Source organism: Myodes glareolus, chromosome 4, assembly GCF_982192425.1.
Source record: "Myodes glareolus chromosome 4, mMyoGla1.1, whole genome shotgun sequence".
In the NCBI taxonomy this organism is placed as follows: domain Eukaryota; kingdom Metazoa; phylum Chordata; class Mammalia; order Rodentia; family Cricetidae; genus Myodes; species Myodes glareolus.
The window spans coordinates 39,313,859-39,327,394 of NC_142029.1; the positions used below are offsets into that span (position 1 = coordinate 39,313,859).

Here is a 13,536-nt window from a genome sequence, read left to right on the forward strand (position 1 = left end):
GATTGAATTTGCATCCTCCAGAATATCAGGAATCACAAGCATGAGGCCCAGTCCCACTTTGAACTCTGAAGCTTGTCTTCTCTCAGAATCTTCCAGACAGCGCCCCATGTCTGGACAGTTTGAGGAGTTAGTTCTCCCCTTCAACGGTGTGGGCTCTGGGGATGTAAAGCTGGGCTTCAGGCTGGGCTGCAAGTGTCTTTATTGGCTGAAACACCTTGCCAGCCCCTTATTTTGTTTTCTTAGTAACTTCTTTTCCTTATAAAGGCGATGTATGTTTTCAAATTTGCATAGGAATGTAATATAATATTTAATTTAAAAAGATGACTCATATGACCTTATAAAGACAGTAAAATTTAACAATCAGAAAGATAAAGTGGGGTAGTTGGCTAAGTCCTATAAAACCAGCCCACAAGGATTATCACTATTTCGAGGCTAACTCGGGTTATATGGCAAGTTCCAGGGCAGCCTGGTTAAACACTGAGACTCTCAAGAGTCCAAATAAACAACAACAAAAGGGGCGGGTGGAAACTCAGGGAAGTCAATGTGACGTGGGCATGGTAGGCCAGCCAGGGAAGGGCAAACTTCCTTCTGTGGTCCAGCTCTCCAGGGGCCGAACAGGAACTTGACACAGGCATGTGGAGAGCTGCGTGGGGAGCACAGGCTTAGTACCTATCAGGCTGAGCCATCCAGAGCCCCGACGTGAGTGCCTCCCCGCTCACTCTCGACTTTCCTCCAACTGACTCTTTGCGGTGCAGAAGCACAGGACCCGCACCGGGGGACTGGAAACACCTTTACTGCGATGAAGGGAACTTCGTGTGACCACCTGCGGCAAGCTCCTCGCAGGGATGCACCCAGAGCCTCTTCGTTCCTTCCCGACCCTGCGGCCCCGCCCTTTCCAGGTCGCTCGCCATTAAGCCCCGCCCCTTCCCTGCACTGCATTTCCCGAGTCCTGAAGCTCCGCCCCTCTCAGCACAAGCTCTCCGAGGCCTCCCCATCCCAGGTCCCCGGGCCGGGCGTGCAGGGACCCCGCTCTTCTCAATTCACGCACCCCATCTCCCAACCACACGTCTTGGGGCCCCGCACCTCCGTTTCTTCATTCCTAAGACCCCCGTGCATTCCAAGCCCGCCCCGCCCTCCTCCCTTGGGCTCCGCCTCTCTCAGCCTTCGCTCCTCAGGGTCCCGCCCCTTAAAGGGCCCCGCCTCTTGCCCATGAAGACCCGCCCTTTCCCTAATCGCCCCGCCCCTCTCCCACTAAGTCACGCCCCCGCCCCGCCTCCCGCCCCCTTGGGCGCTCCGTAGAAGTGACGTGGGCTGCGGGCTGGGCACTCAGCGAGGCTCCGGCCAGCGGGCGGAGACCGATCCGGGATCTGTCCCAGCAGGAAGCGAATCCCAGCGGCCGACGTCTTCGGTGCTCGCTCTCGGCCGCGGCGTCGCGCTCTCCCCTTGCGCCCGCAGCCCGGCATCCTCTCCGCGGCCGCGACCCCTCGCACCTGCCTAGCTGGGTGAGTGTGGGAGCTTGCTCGCCCGCCTGTCCCTGCCGCCTTGGCCTCTGCTCGGCCGAGCGCAGACCTGAGCGCTGGTTTCCCATTCCCGGGACACCGGGGCGCCTGTCATCTGACGCTGCTGCGTCCCCGGTCCCGGGAGTCCCACCCCGACATTGCGAGGTGGTTTTATTTTCTCCTTTGGAAGCACACTGAAAATTCTACATAGACTAGTTTGTTGTCAGAAGTAGAGATCAAATGATGCTATTAATAATTTAGCCGTGTCGAAGACCTTGGTTGCGTTCTGCAGGGCTGGAACTTTAGTCCTTGAGCGGTCTAGTATCTTGAGTGTGAGTTTTAAGGATGGGTTGCTGAAAAAAAAAAAAAAAACTTCGTTAGTTAATTCCAAAACGCTTTAAACTAATTTAAACACGCTAGCTCTGGATTGTATTTTTAAATAGGAAATAATTTGATAAGGCCATTCTTACATTATATATGTCAGGAACACAGAGTTACATTTATCTGGCAAAAAGTATGTTGGGCAGGGATATTTAAATCCTAATGTAGAGATATTGTTGGGGCGCTACCCAAATGCTGTTCCAATTTCATATGTGCTGAATAAAAGCTTCGTTTGCTCTTATGGTACAGTTGTAGGATGTTCGAATATTGTCCCCTTAAGACTTTCAACAGCCCTTGAGGCTCAGCTGTAACTATCTGCACACCATAAAATGTGAGTCTTAATGGTCATGGTACAAAGGTTGACCACCGAACAGCAGCATTTCTGTACAAATTAACTCAGCTTCAAGATGTCTTTGGCTTGTGGTTTCCTAACTGGGAAATGTTTAGTGAAAAAAAGTTACCTCAGTGCCCTCTAGCATTAATTTTAGAAATAGTCACAAATGTTACAAGGGAACCAGAGGAAGAGCCAGGAACAATGCAGCTCTTCAGAATAGCTCATTGACTTTTAAATGTCCGCTCATTTTTGGTGTTTTCCGTTGTGCAGGAGTAAACATGCACAGTGGTAACCAGAAGTCATTTTAGTCTGATGCTCATCTGCCCATAGTGTTTTCATTTTGTGTATGTGATCTGTTACCTGTTTTTTTTCCTTCTTTTCCAGTTATGTAAAGTTACCTGTAAATGACAGGGACCTAATACTACCAATAAGCAAAGATTATTGGGATGAAATGTATAGTTAAAAAGCTATGCAATATAGAATATGCATACGCTCTTTATCACCGAGACACATGAGCAAAAAAAGTGAACAGCTATGATATTTAACGGAAAATACCACAACATATTAAAAACAAAGATGGTAAATTACAGTCCATAGGGGCTTATCTGAAAGGGATTTTCCCCTGTTTATGCGATCAAGTTTTAAAATAACAGTGGCCAGGAAATCTGAGAGAGGCTGAAGGCTCTTCTCTCATCCTGTTGTGGCTTTGCCTGGAGTCTGTGATGGATCATTTATTGTTTAGACAACTGGCCTGTATCTGGGTTCAGAAAAGCAGCCGCCTTTAAACAGTTTTAAAGATTTCCACCACCCAAGGTCTGAATAAATATATAAGCACTCCACATTAAAAAAAAAATTCACTAGTTTTTAACTTTCTCTTGGTACTTAAAGCTTCACTTAGTAAAAAAGTCAGGTTTGGGAGTGTAATTCAGTGGGTAGAACCCTTGTCTAGTGTGTGTGAGGCCCTGGGTACTAAATTTTTTATTTTTCTGTAAAAAACGTTTTAATAAAACATCTTATTTAAACATAAAGGATTGATAAAAGCGTTACAATTTGAGTCAGTCTCACACAGCATAATGGGGATTCCCAGAAAGAGATATTTTGTATCAGTTTCTGAACCAGCAATTTAATATTGGTGTGACACACACAAGCAGAAGGTTTGATTTACAGAATCATTTTCCGGGTTGATGGTCTTGTTCTTTTATAAAAGAGAAAACAGGCTCAGGGAAGGAAATGCTTGCATGTGGCTTTGGAGGGACAAAGTCCGGACTCTGCATATACTTGGTAGTCTTCTGACAGTGAAGTCCCCCGCCCTGTTTTGCCAGAAGTTGCTTTGAATTTCTGTTCACTTGGTGAACCAGTGAGAGACCTTTGTAGAGCTGGTCTGGAGGTTTGAAGATGGTGAGGGTCTGTGCTTGGAGTCTGGAACGAATTGAAAATTCTGTGTCTTCTTTCTCAAGGCCTTGAGCAGTGACCTGGTGCTATGGCATCATTTCTGGTGTAGTTCCAGCATGTAATAAGTATTATGTGCTTTCATCTTGATAGGCTTATAGGAATTAGCACTGCAATCTAATCCTGGATTGATTTCAGTATAGCTGAGCAGTATATGATGTTTCTGTTTAGGATAGAACTTCAGTGTTTTTTTTTTCTTCATGTGAGCTAGATTGTTGCTCTAAAATACAGCGGCTGTCTCTTAAATATTATTCAGTTAACTCTAATCTTAGGGAGGGAAACATGCTTCAGGATTAAGATATCCATGCCTGTGAGTTGGCTTAGCAGGTAAAAAGACTGTCTGCATCCCTGGTGCCCTGAGTTTGAGCTTATGAGAAACAACTTCTGTGAATTGCCCTCTGACTTTCGTACATACGCCATGTCACATAGCCATAAACAAATAATTGTAATTTAGGAAATAAAAAAATAAAGATTAAGACATCCTCCTACCTCCATCTCCTGAATGCTGGGATATATATAGGCTTGCAGCTCAGACTAGATGCTTTTGGTGCTGTTATCAAACCTACCTCCATGCTAGGCAGGAAGCTACATCTTTAGTCCAGGACAAATTTTATTTGTCTGTCTGTCTGTCTGTCTGTCTGTCTGTCTGTTGTTGTGTGTATATAATTTGTGTGTACACATGTGTGGAAGCCAGGGGACAGTTTTGTGGAGTTAGTTTCGGTCAAACTCAGTCATCATGTTTGCATCTCAAGTGTTTTTTATCTGCTGAGTCATCTTGCTATGCCCCCCCCTCCCTTTTGAGGTAGGGTCTTACTAGTAGGTACTAGTCTACTAGGTAGGTACAAGTCTCACTATGTAGCCCTGACTGGTCTGGAACTCACTGTATAGACCTCTAACCCACAGGGACCCATTTATCTCTGCCTCCTGAGTGCTGGAATTAAAGGTGTATGCCATCACACGTAGCTTATTCAACGTTTATTGATCAAGATGATTCGTGGCTTTTTAAAGAAAATTTGTTTTGTGTGTGTGTGTGTGTGTGTGTGTGTGTGTGTGTGTAAGCATAAATAAATATGGATGCATGTAGAGACCAGAAAAGGGTATCACACCGCATGGGCCTGGAGCTAGAGGTGATTGTGAGCTGTCCGTCTTGGGTTCTAGGAACTAAACTTGAGTCCTCTGGAAGAACAGCAAGGGCTTTTAGCCTCTGAGCCATCTCTCATACTCCCCGAACCTCCTTCCTTCCTTCCTTCCTTCCTTCCTTCCTTCCTTCCTTCCTTCCTTCCTTCCTTCCTTCCTCCCTCCCTCCCTCCCTCCCTCCCTCCCTCCCTCCCTCCCTCCCTCCCTCCCTCCTTTTTCCTTTCCTTTCCTTTCCTTTCCTTTCCTTTCCTTTCCTTTCCTTTCCTTTCCTTTCCTTTTTCCTTTCCTTTCCCTCAAGCTTCAAGAGTATCCCTTGAGCTGTATGTAATACACCTTAAAGGGATGAAATGGCAAGATTTTTTTTGGATAGATGTATAGGGAAACAGGGACAGCTGAACTGGGGCCACATGTATAGGGGGTTTTCTTATTGGAACTCTTAGAAATTTGCATCCAAGGATACTAATATTCTAATGTAAATTAAAAATCATCCAATGGTTTAAATATGAATCATTAATGTTTGATTGGTCAAACGCTTTGTTTTTCCTTTGGGAAGAGGTGAGGGTACAGATAATTAAGAACTAATCAGACTTACATAACTTAGTTTTTAAATAACTTAGTATAAAATAGCATATTATTGAGACATTAGATAATGTTTAGAGGTACCAGGAACTTTTGTATTTATAACAGTATGCTTTTATTTGATAGATTTTAGTAGGCAGGTGGAAGCATAAATATTAGTGTAGCAATAACATGAAGGTTTGAAAAATCACCACAAATCCACCAAAATTTTCTCTGTGAGTACCGAAGCCTAGGAAGTAAACCCCACGTACAATTCTGGCATCTTTAGAAATCCTGTTGCTATTAAATAGAGAGGAGATAATTGGCTGTGCAGAAAGCATGCGTCAGGTGAAACCAAAACACCAAAGCACATTCCTTCAGTGTATATTCACATAGGGCGAATACTAATATTCATGCTGACTAATATGCACCAGGGAAGCTCCCGGCAAAGACACAGGCATCTTTTGTGTGTGTCTGTTACGTCACTTGTTATTGTATTTGAAAGTAAACAGGGATTGGAGAGATGGTTCATCGGTTAAGGGCACTTGTTGTTCTTCCAGAGGACCAGAATTCGGTCCCCAACATCCTTGCTGGGTGGCTCACAATGACCTACAAATCCAACTCCAGGGCATTTTGTGTGCCCTCTTCTAACCTCTGCAGACACCCACACATATGTAGCATATACTTACACATATACATATAAACAAATAAAACTTTATTTTTTATTCTAAAGAAAGTAGTCAGCTGATTAACCTTTACAAGGTGAACTCTTTGTTTGGCAGAGTTTTGATGATAATAGATCTTTGGATCTGGGAAATATCAAGATTGGCAGATGTATAGGAATGTACATTGAAATCATACATTTAAAATCTACAAAGAGACCCAGTGGCAGGGCCTGTAGTTCAGGTATATGGGAGACTGATGAGGCAGGAGATAGAACTCGTGGTTTTACAGCCAATCCAGACACTATGACAAGATCCCATCTCAAAGAAAAAAAAAAAAAGTCTAGCATGTATGGAGTCCTGGACCCGATTTCTAGCACTGTGTAATACCAAATATAGTGGTACTTGTCTGTAATCCCAGCACTCAGGAGGCAGAGGCAGGAGGATCCTTGGGAGTTTGAGGTCGGCCTTGAACCCCACCCAGGTTAAAATCTGACGGTGTTAATGTCAAAAGGAATACCTTCCTTTGTGTCAATATCATATGCTGTCTCCCTCCTCCAACACGTATGGAAATAATTTCAAATGCATTTTTCTCTTAAAACAACTTGATAAAACAGGCATAGCAAATTTATTCTTGTTTTGCAGGTATGAAAATTAAGATTCAAAACCTTAAACATTACTTAATGTCCTTTAGAAGCATTTCTGAAGATGGATCATCTCTGTATTCCCAAGGTGGTAGGCTCCCCGGCAGCATTTCTCTACTCCCTAATGTTAGAATTAATCTGTTAGCAAGTAACTTACTTCATGTTGTGATTTTAATCCAGACACTTCGAATTCTGAAAAATCAAAATCAAGGTCACTAAATTTTGTTCCTTTTTTTGATAGAGAGAGAGAGAGAGAGAGAGAGAGAGAGAGAGAGAATCTTGCCATGTAGTCAGGCTGGTCTCTAATTTTCTAATTTACCAATCTCCTGCCACAGTTTCCTTTGGCACCACTAGGCTTTGTGGTTGCAGGCTCTATTGTGTGTGTGTGTGTGTGTGTGTGTGTGTGTTTTGTTTGCCTTTTTGTTTGTTTGGTTTTTGAGAGATAGGGTTTCTCTGTGTAACCCTGGATGTCCTGGAAATTGCTCTGTGGACCAGGCTGTCCTTGAACTCAGAGATCCACCTGCCTCTGCCTCCCAAGGGCTGGGATTAAAGGTATGCGTCACCACTGCCTGGCTCTTTTGTGTGTTTTTAATGGCAAGTAGATGAACACAAAACTTTAATACTTGTGCTATAACTACAGACAGGTTGGTAATGAAATTTGTAGTTAAAGACTTTTTCAGGGAAATAAACAACTGGTTAAACAGAAAGGAGAAAAATGTTCTGGAGAAATTTTGAAAATACCTTTTATTACTTACTGTATTGGTATTGATCTAACAGTTGTCACTCTTTGGGTAAGGAATCTTTGGAGACTGTGTCTGTGTGTGATGGTTCCCATATGCCTTCATTCATTTGACAAGTGTTTGCAGGGCTAGAGAACCTATTCACAAATTCAGAGCACTCACTGGCTGCTTTCTCAGAGGACCCGCATTGGGCAGCTCCTTAAGTCCTTGCAAGTCCAGTTCCAGGAGATCCAGTGCTGTGTTTGGCCTCAGGGCACCTGCACACAAATGACCCCCCCCCCCCCCACACACACCTTAAACATTTGTGTGTTTACTAGCGACCAGGCAGTGCTCTCAGCCCCGGGGATGCGATGACTCTACTAAGGCCAAGTCCTTGTGCTGAGTGACATTTCATTGTTGTTTTGAATTAAGTTAATTATAGACTTTTCATTCCAGTATGTAATCAACAGGGCAGACTCTAAAGTTGGGAAATAGACAGTTGTCAAGGCAGTGTAATTTGAGGGCTACTGAAAGACTTATTTGCCCTAAAATATTCTCCGCCTGGAGACGCCCAGTGCGCCGGATTATAGCAGTTTCATCTCTCTGCACATAAATACCAAGATGCTTCATTGCTCATCATAGTGTCAGGACACAGGGCCCGTGTGTTGGTAGAAGAGGAGCTGGTGTCATTTAAATTGTAGCTGTTGCTTATTGGGCTTAACTGTGTGCCAGGTACTATACCACAAGAGTAATCGAGTCATATTGGTTAGTCACGGTGTCACCATTGGGCTTGGCACCGTGACTCGTTTTACGTATTGGGAAACTGAGACAGAGACACAGAATTTGCTCAAGCTCACAGCCAACATTCAGATCCCCTTAGTGTGCAGTAGGTACTTACGTGGACAGAGTGCTTATACATAGCTCTGGTTCTGTTGTGGCAGAAGGTGGAAAGGAAAAGCCTTGGAGAAGTGGACGAGAGTGGGGAGAGGAGGAAGTGGGGAAAGGTAGGAGGGCATTCCTCGATAACTGCTTGCCCCTTTGGTAGGTTTGTACCTTCCTGTGGAAGCTCTGGGGCCTTTAGACATGAATGTTTATGAGTCTCCTTCACTGGTAAGAGGCCCTAGGCACACCCAAGAGGTTTTTTTTTTTCCTAATCATTAACTCTGTCAAATTAATTTATTTGGGTTTCAGTTTTCTCATTGTAAAATGAAGGCCATGCTCCTTATCTGGAGTGCCTGTTTATTTATTTTTTTTGTTTTGCTTTTTAATTTTTTTTTGTTTTTACATCCCACCAAAATTTCCCCTTCCTCCCTTCTTTCCAATTCCTCCCCCCACCTTCCCTCTTATCCCTCACTCCTCTCCACTCCCTCCTCTACTGTTGCTCCTTAGATACAGGAAGGCCTACCATGGATATCAGCCGGCCAAGGTATATCAAGTTGTACTGAGACGAGGCTCCTCCTCCTTTTCTTCTTCTTAAGATTTTAATTGACTTTGCCTCTGATTCTTCAGTTGCCATCAGTCCAGATACAGAATGGTTCAGAGTGTCCCCGTCTCGACCATCATCTCCCTTTCTTTGGTCATGTGTAATGGGGACTTTTCACCCAAAAGAGTAAGAACGGAATGTGCTAGAGAGTTGGGTAGAATCCTGAAGGTGGCTACTGTTCATTTTGAAATTTAGCTGTGCAACAGAATTACCCTGGGAGCTGGTAAAAACACAAAGAAGGTGAGGGCAGGGCCCAGTGTCAGCTTTTAATAAGCTTGCCTCTGATTTACAGGCATACCAACATTTGAGAAGTGCTGGCTTACAGCTTTTCTTCTCCCTCTTCTTAGGAAGGGCTTCAACAATGAAAACAACTGGTTTGGATTATGCCGGAGATGTGGGGAAGAAGGAAGTGAAATTTCCCCTACCAGAATCCTTTCGCTGATTTTCTTTTTTAAATCTTACTTGAAGCTTCCGGCATTTATATTGGGCCAGAATAATACAGTGTTAAATTTCATAGCTAAATTAAATTATAGTGACTTTTAGCTTTAACTGTTTTTGTTTAGAAGCGAGTTAATATGTCACTCTTCAACTGTCATAAAAATAGCAGGAATAAATATATGCTTGTATAGATCATAAGGAAAAAGTTTTAAAAAAGGTTTAGCTAGATTTCTTTCGCATAAACTGCTCACGAAGCAGAGTCAGTGGTGCTAGTCACAGCAGGCAAAATAGTAATAGGAAAGAGGACTCTCCTTGATGATGCAAATGACAGCGGTGTTTGCAGCAGTTAGGGAGCAAACAAGGGTAGCTAAGCATTGAGGGACTAGCAGCGAAGGTGGCCATTCTCTGGAGATCACCAGAGCTGAGAGCTGGCACTGTGGAGGAGGGCCAGTGGGAGCTGTGACTTTGAGGCAGAGCTAGAGGAAGGGAGGTCCCCTCACTTCTGCCTCGGGCCTTGCCAATGACTTCTATTGACAGAACCCAGCTGGGGAGCCAAGTGACTCTCTGCAGGCTGATCCTCCCCACAGTGACAAGCCGCTGTACAGCTGTGGGAGGGCAGATGGAGAAGAGCTGGGAGATTAATTAGAACCCCTGGGAACTGGAAGCATTCTCTTGGTGAACTTTAAATAACTTGTTAGCATTGTGATAGGTCTGTAAAATGCTTGGGATTATTTGTATATGACATAATAAAGATGTCTTCAGTTCTCATTTAACTAAGCATCTATCTGTCTATCATCTCTCTCTACCTAGCTATCTACACAGATTATATTTCCCAGTGAGAAATATAATCTATGTCTGTTAAAGAATTTTCATTACTATACCATTTTTCATCATTTGGTATTCTTGGTTTAGTTGAATAAATGGGTTTCAGTAAAAATATATTTAAATAACCAAACAAATTATTTGCAAAGTCATTGCACTCTGAAGCTTGTATTTCTTACTTACCAGGCTAGTGTATGTTTGTTTGATGCTGTGGGACAGTGGTCTGTTCTCTGTCACTTGTATTTTAAATAAATGCTGATTGGCCAGTAGCCAGACAGGAAGTATGGGTGGGACAACCAGGCAGGAAGTAGAGGCAGGGAGCCGAGAATTCTGGGAAGAGGAAAGATTCAGTCTGCAGCTGTCATCCAGACACAGAGCCAGCAAGATGTGACTGCCTCATGGAAAAAGGTACCAAGTCACGTGGCTAACAGACAAGAATTATGGGCTAATATAAGGTATAAGAGTTAATAAGAAGCCTGAGCTGCTAGGCCAACAGTTTATAATTAATGTAGACCTCTGTGTGTTACTTTGGGACTAAATGGCTGTGGGACCTGGGGGGACAGAAACCTCTGACATCAGTTTGAGTCAGGGTTTCACTGTGTTGCGGGGACTGTCCTGGAACTTCTGGAGTTTCTCCCTGCTGGTGGAGATCACAGCTGTGAGATGGCTTCACCTGGACTTTTCTGGTAGCAAAACAGTTGATGTAGTAACAGCTACTAGAAGTAAAGCAATGAAAAGTTATCCCTCCTGCTGACTCCAGCTTCACCAGTGTCTATTCTTTGTGTGTCCTGGAGACTGAACCCAGGGCACTTGCTAAGGGCAACCGTTACCCCTAGCCAGTCTTAATCCTAGAAAAGTCTCTTACTTTGGATACATTGACTAGAGGCACTAAAGAAAGTTTGTCTACTTAAAGAGATAGTACAAAGGCTCTGAGGATATAATCAATATTTTCCTCCAAAATAACAGATAGTTCACATTTCCTTTCTTCTCTCAAGGAGTCCACTGACAGAGAAGCTCTGTCCAATAGCTTTCTCAAAAGTGTATTAGATACTTTTCATAAGGCCGTGACAGAATGCCAGACAGAAGCAACTTAAGGGAAGGGTTTATTTTGGCTCACAGTTCGAGGGGAGACATTCCACTGTAGGGAAACTGTGGTGCTGGGAGGATGAGGCAGTTGGCCATGTTGCTTCTGCAGTCAGGAGTAGTGGGATGGGTGTTGGTGCTCAGCTGGCTTCCTCCGCTTCCCCTTTAAATTCTGTCCCAGACTCTTGTTCATGCAGTCATGCTGCCCTGTTTGTAGTGGGTCTTCCTTCTCCATGAAACCTTTTAGAAATGTGTGTATGTGTCTGGGAGACGTGATTATAAAGGAAGTAATAAATTAAAAAAATGTTTTCCTTTACTTTTATGTGTACGTGTATGGGTGTTTTGTCTGCATGTGTTTTTGTACACCACATTCATCGTGTGCACTTGGATCTAGAAGAATGCATTATATCCCCTTGGACTCAGTTTACAGATGGATGTAAGCCACCATGTGGGTGCTGGGAATCGCACCCTGGTTCTCTGGAAGAGCAGCCACTGAGCCGTCTGTCAAGCTCCTGATCCAGTAATTGTTTAATGAAGATTAGCCATCATAGCCAGATTGCCTAGTATTGAGAAAATTTATCAGACATTTGGCTAAAAGAATTTTGCATACAAATAAAGGCTACCTTTGATTGAGGTTTTTAAAAATACTTTTGTCAGCTTTTCTCTTCTTTTTTTAAAACTCTTTTTTCTATGGTCTGTGTGATCAAAAGGAGAAAAAGGTTTGGGATCAGCTCATTACTGGAATATTCAAGTGTTTTCCTTGAATGTGGTTTTCTTTTTTCCATTTTAAAGAAACAATGTCAAGTGTTTGTAACAACCCCTAAAAATCTGCTTTATTTTAAAAAAACATTTTTGCTATTACACTTATTTTGTTTGTGTGTGCAGGAGTGTATATAAATATATGTGTGTGTTTGTATCGGAGGGCAGTTTATGTGTGGGACCCAGGGATCAAACTCAGGTTGTCGGTCTCAGCAGCTGGCACCTTTACTCGCAGTAAGTTTATTTCAATTAGAATTTGATATTCCATTTAGTAATAGATTCTAATTTTGCCCTTCTTCTCTATCCTCCCTCACTACATTCCTTCCTTTTTTTTTCTTTTTTTCCTTCTCTTTTAGCCAGGAAGGCCACATAGATTAGGAATTTAGAAATAAACTGTTTATTTGGCAATTTTAACGAGCTGTTAAAAATAGAGACCATTCATTGCTTGCTGCATGATGTTGCATGGGAATGCAGGCCACTCTTTACTAAAGGCGTGTTTCTGGATCTGGTCCATGATGCATGGACTTTGGTCCTTCGGGATCTTTAGATCCTGGCTCCTTGGCATACCATATTGAAATGGATTTCTATGTGCCTTTGAAACAGAAGAACACAGGAGAGTTATTGCTTACCCAAATGAAAGACTTTTAGGCTCCTGGGTCAGCTTCAGGACTTATAGGCAGCACAATTACACACTGCAGAGTGGACTTCACTGTGCTCGCATTTATTCTTACAGCTGAGCGCTGAGGCCTGATTGACTTGCTGAGGGACAGGAGAAGTGAGGCGTAGAGCTACACATGCCTTCAGCCGATCTGGCTCCAGAATCTTTGTCTAATTACAATCTTAAATTCACCTTTCTTTGTGTTCTTTTAAAGACACAGAACTTTGAAAAATTCTTTAAGTTTTTAAAATTTTTTTTAGAGAGTGTGTCTTACTGTGCAAATCTAGTTGGCCTAGAACTTAATTATTTATCAGCCTGGCTTCCAACTCATAGAGATTCTCCTGTCTCTGTTTCCTGAGTGTTGGAATTAAAGACGTTTGCCCTCTCACCCCCAGGGTTAATTTGTTCTTTACACATACCCAACAAGGGATAATCAAATAGATTCCTGTGGCTGCTGCCCACCTCTCTTAAGTACCCATGTTCCTACTGAATCTGAACTTCCCCTCAGGTTTCCACTGCCTCCCAGCTCCAGCCTCCACTGCCAGCTGGTGAGATAGGGGAGAAGTGGGCGCACAGAAATGGCGCCATTCCTCCCAAGTTATCAGTTTTAATATGTACTTGGTGTATCTCCTTTAAACAGTTGTTTTCTTGTTTCTTGTGTGTAAAGGAAATGAATTGATTTGTGATATTTGCTACTCTGGGAGGAGTCTCATTTATTCCAGGACTCAGCGGGGCTGAAAAGATGGCTCTGCAGAGTGGGAAAATGTGTTTGCTGTGCAAGCCTGGTGACCCGAGTCCCATCCCTGGAACCCATGTGAAGATGGAAGGAGAGGACCCACTCTCCAAGTGCCTTCTGCCTTGCACCTGGCACCTGTATCCACCTTTTAAAAAAGGTGACTTTTTGAAAAGG

The 13,536-nt window shown here is 43.4% G+C and overlaps 1 protein-coding gene across 5 annotated transcripts in view; it reads left to right on the top strand.

The window, feature by feature from the left end:
* The first annotated feature begins 1,330 nt into the window (after positions 1–1,330).
* Positions 1,331–13,536, top strand: part of Myo6 (myosin VI) — a 146,161-nt gene continuing 133,955 nt past the window's right edge. For 3 of the 5 annotated variants that reach the window (XM_048435729.3, XM_048435731.3, XM_048435732.3), the window contains exon 1: positions 1,331–1,502. The gene's annotated coding sequence lies outside the window, so the exon portion shown is untranslated. The remainder of the gene's footprint in view (positions 1,503–13,536) is intronic. The other 2 variants (XM_048435730.3, XM_048435733.3) reach the window with 1 other exon arrangement.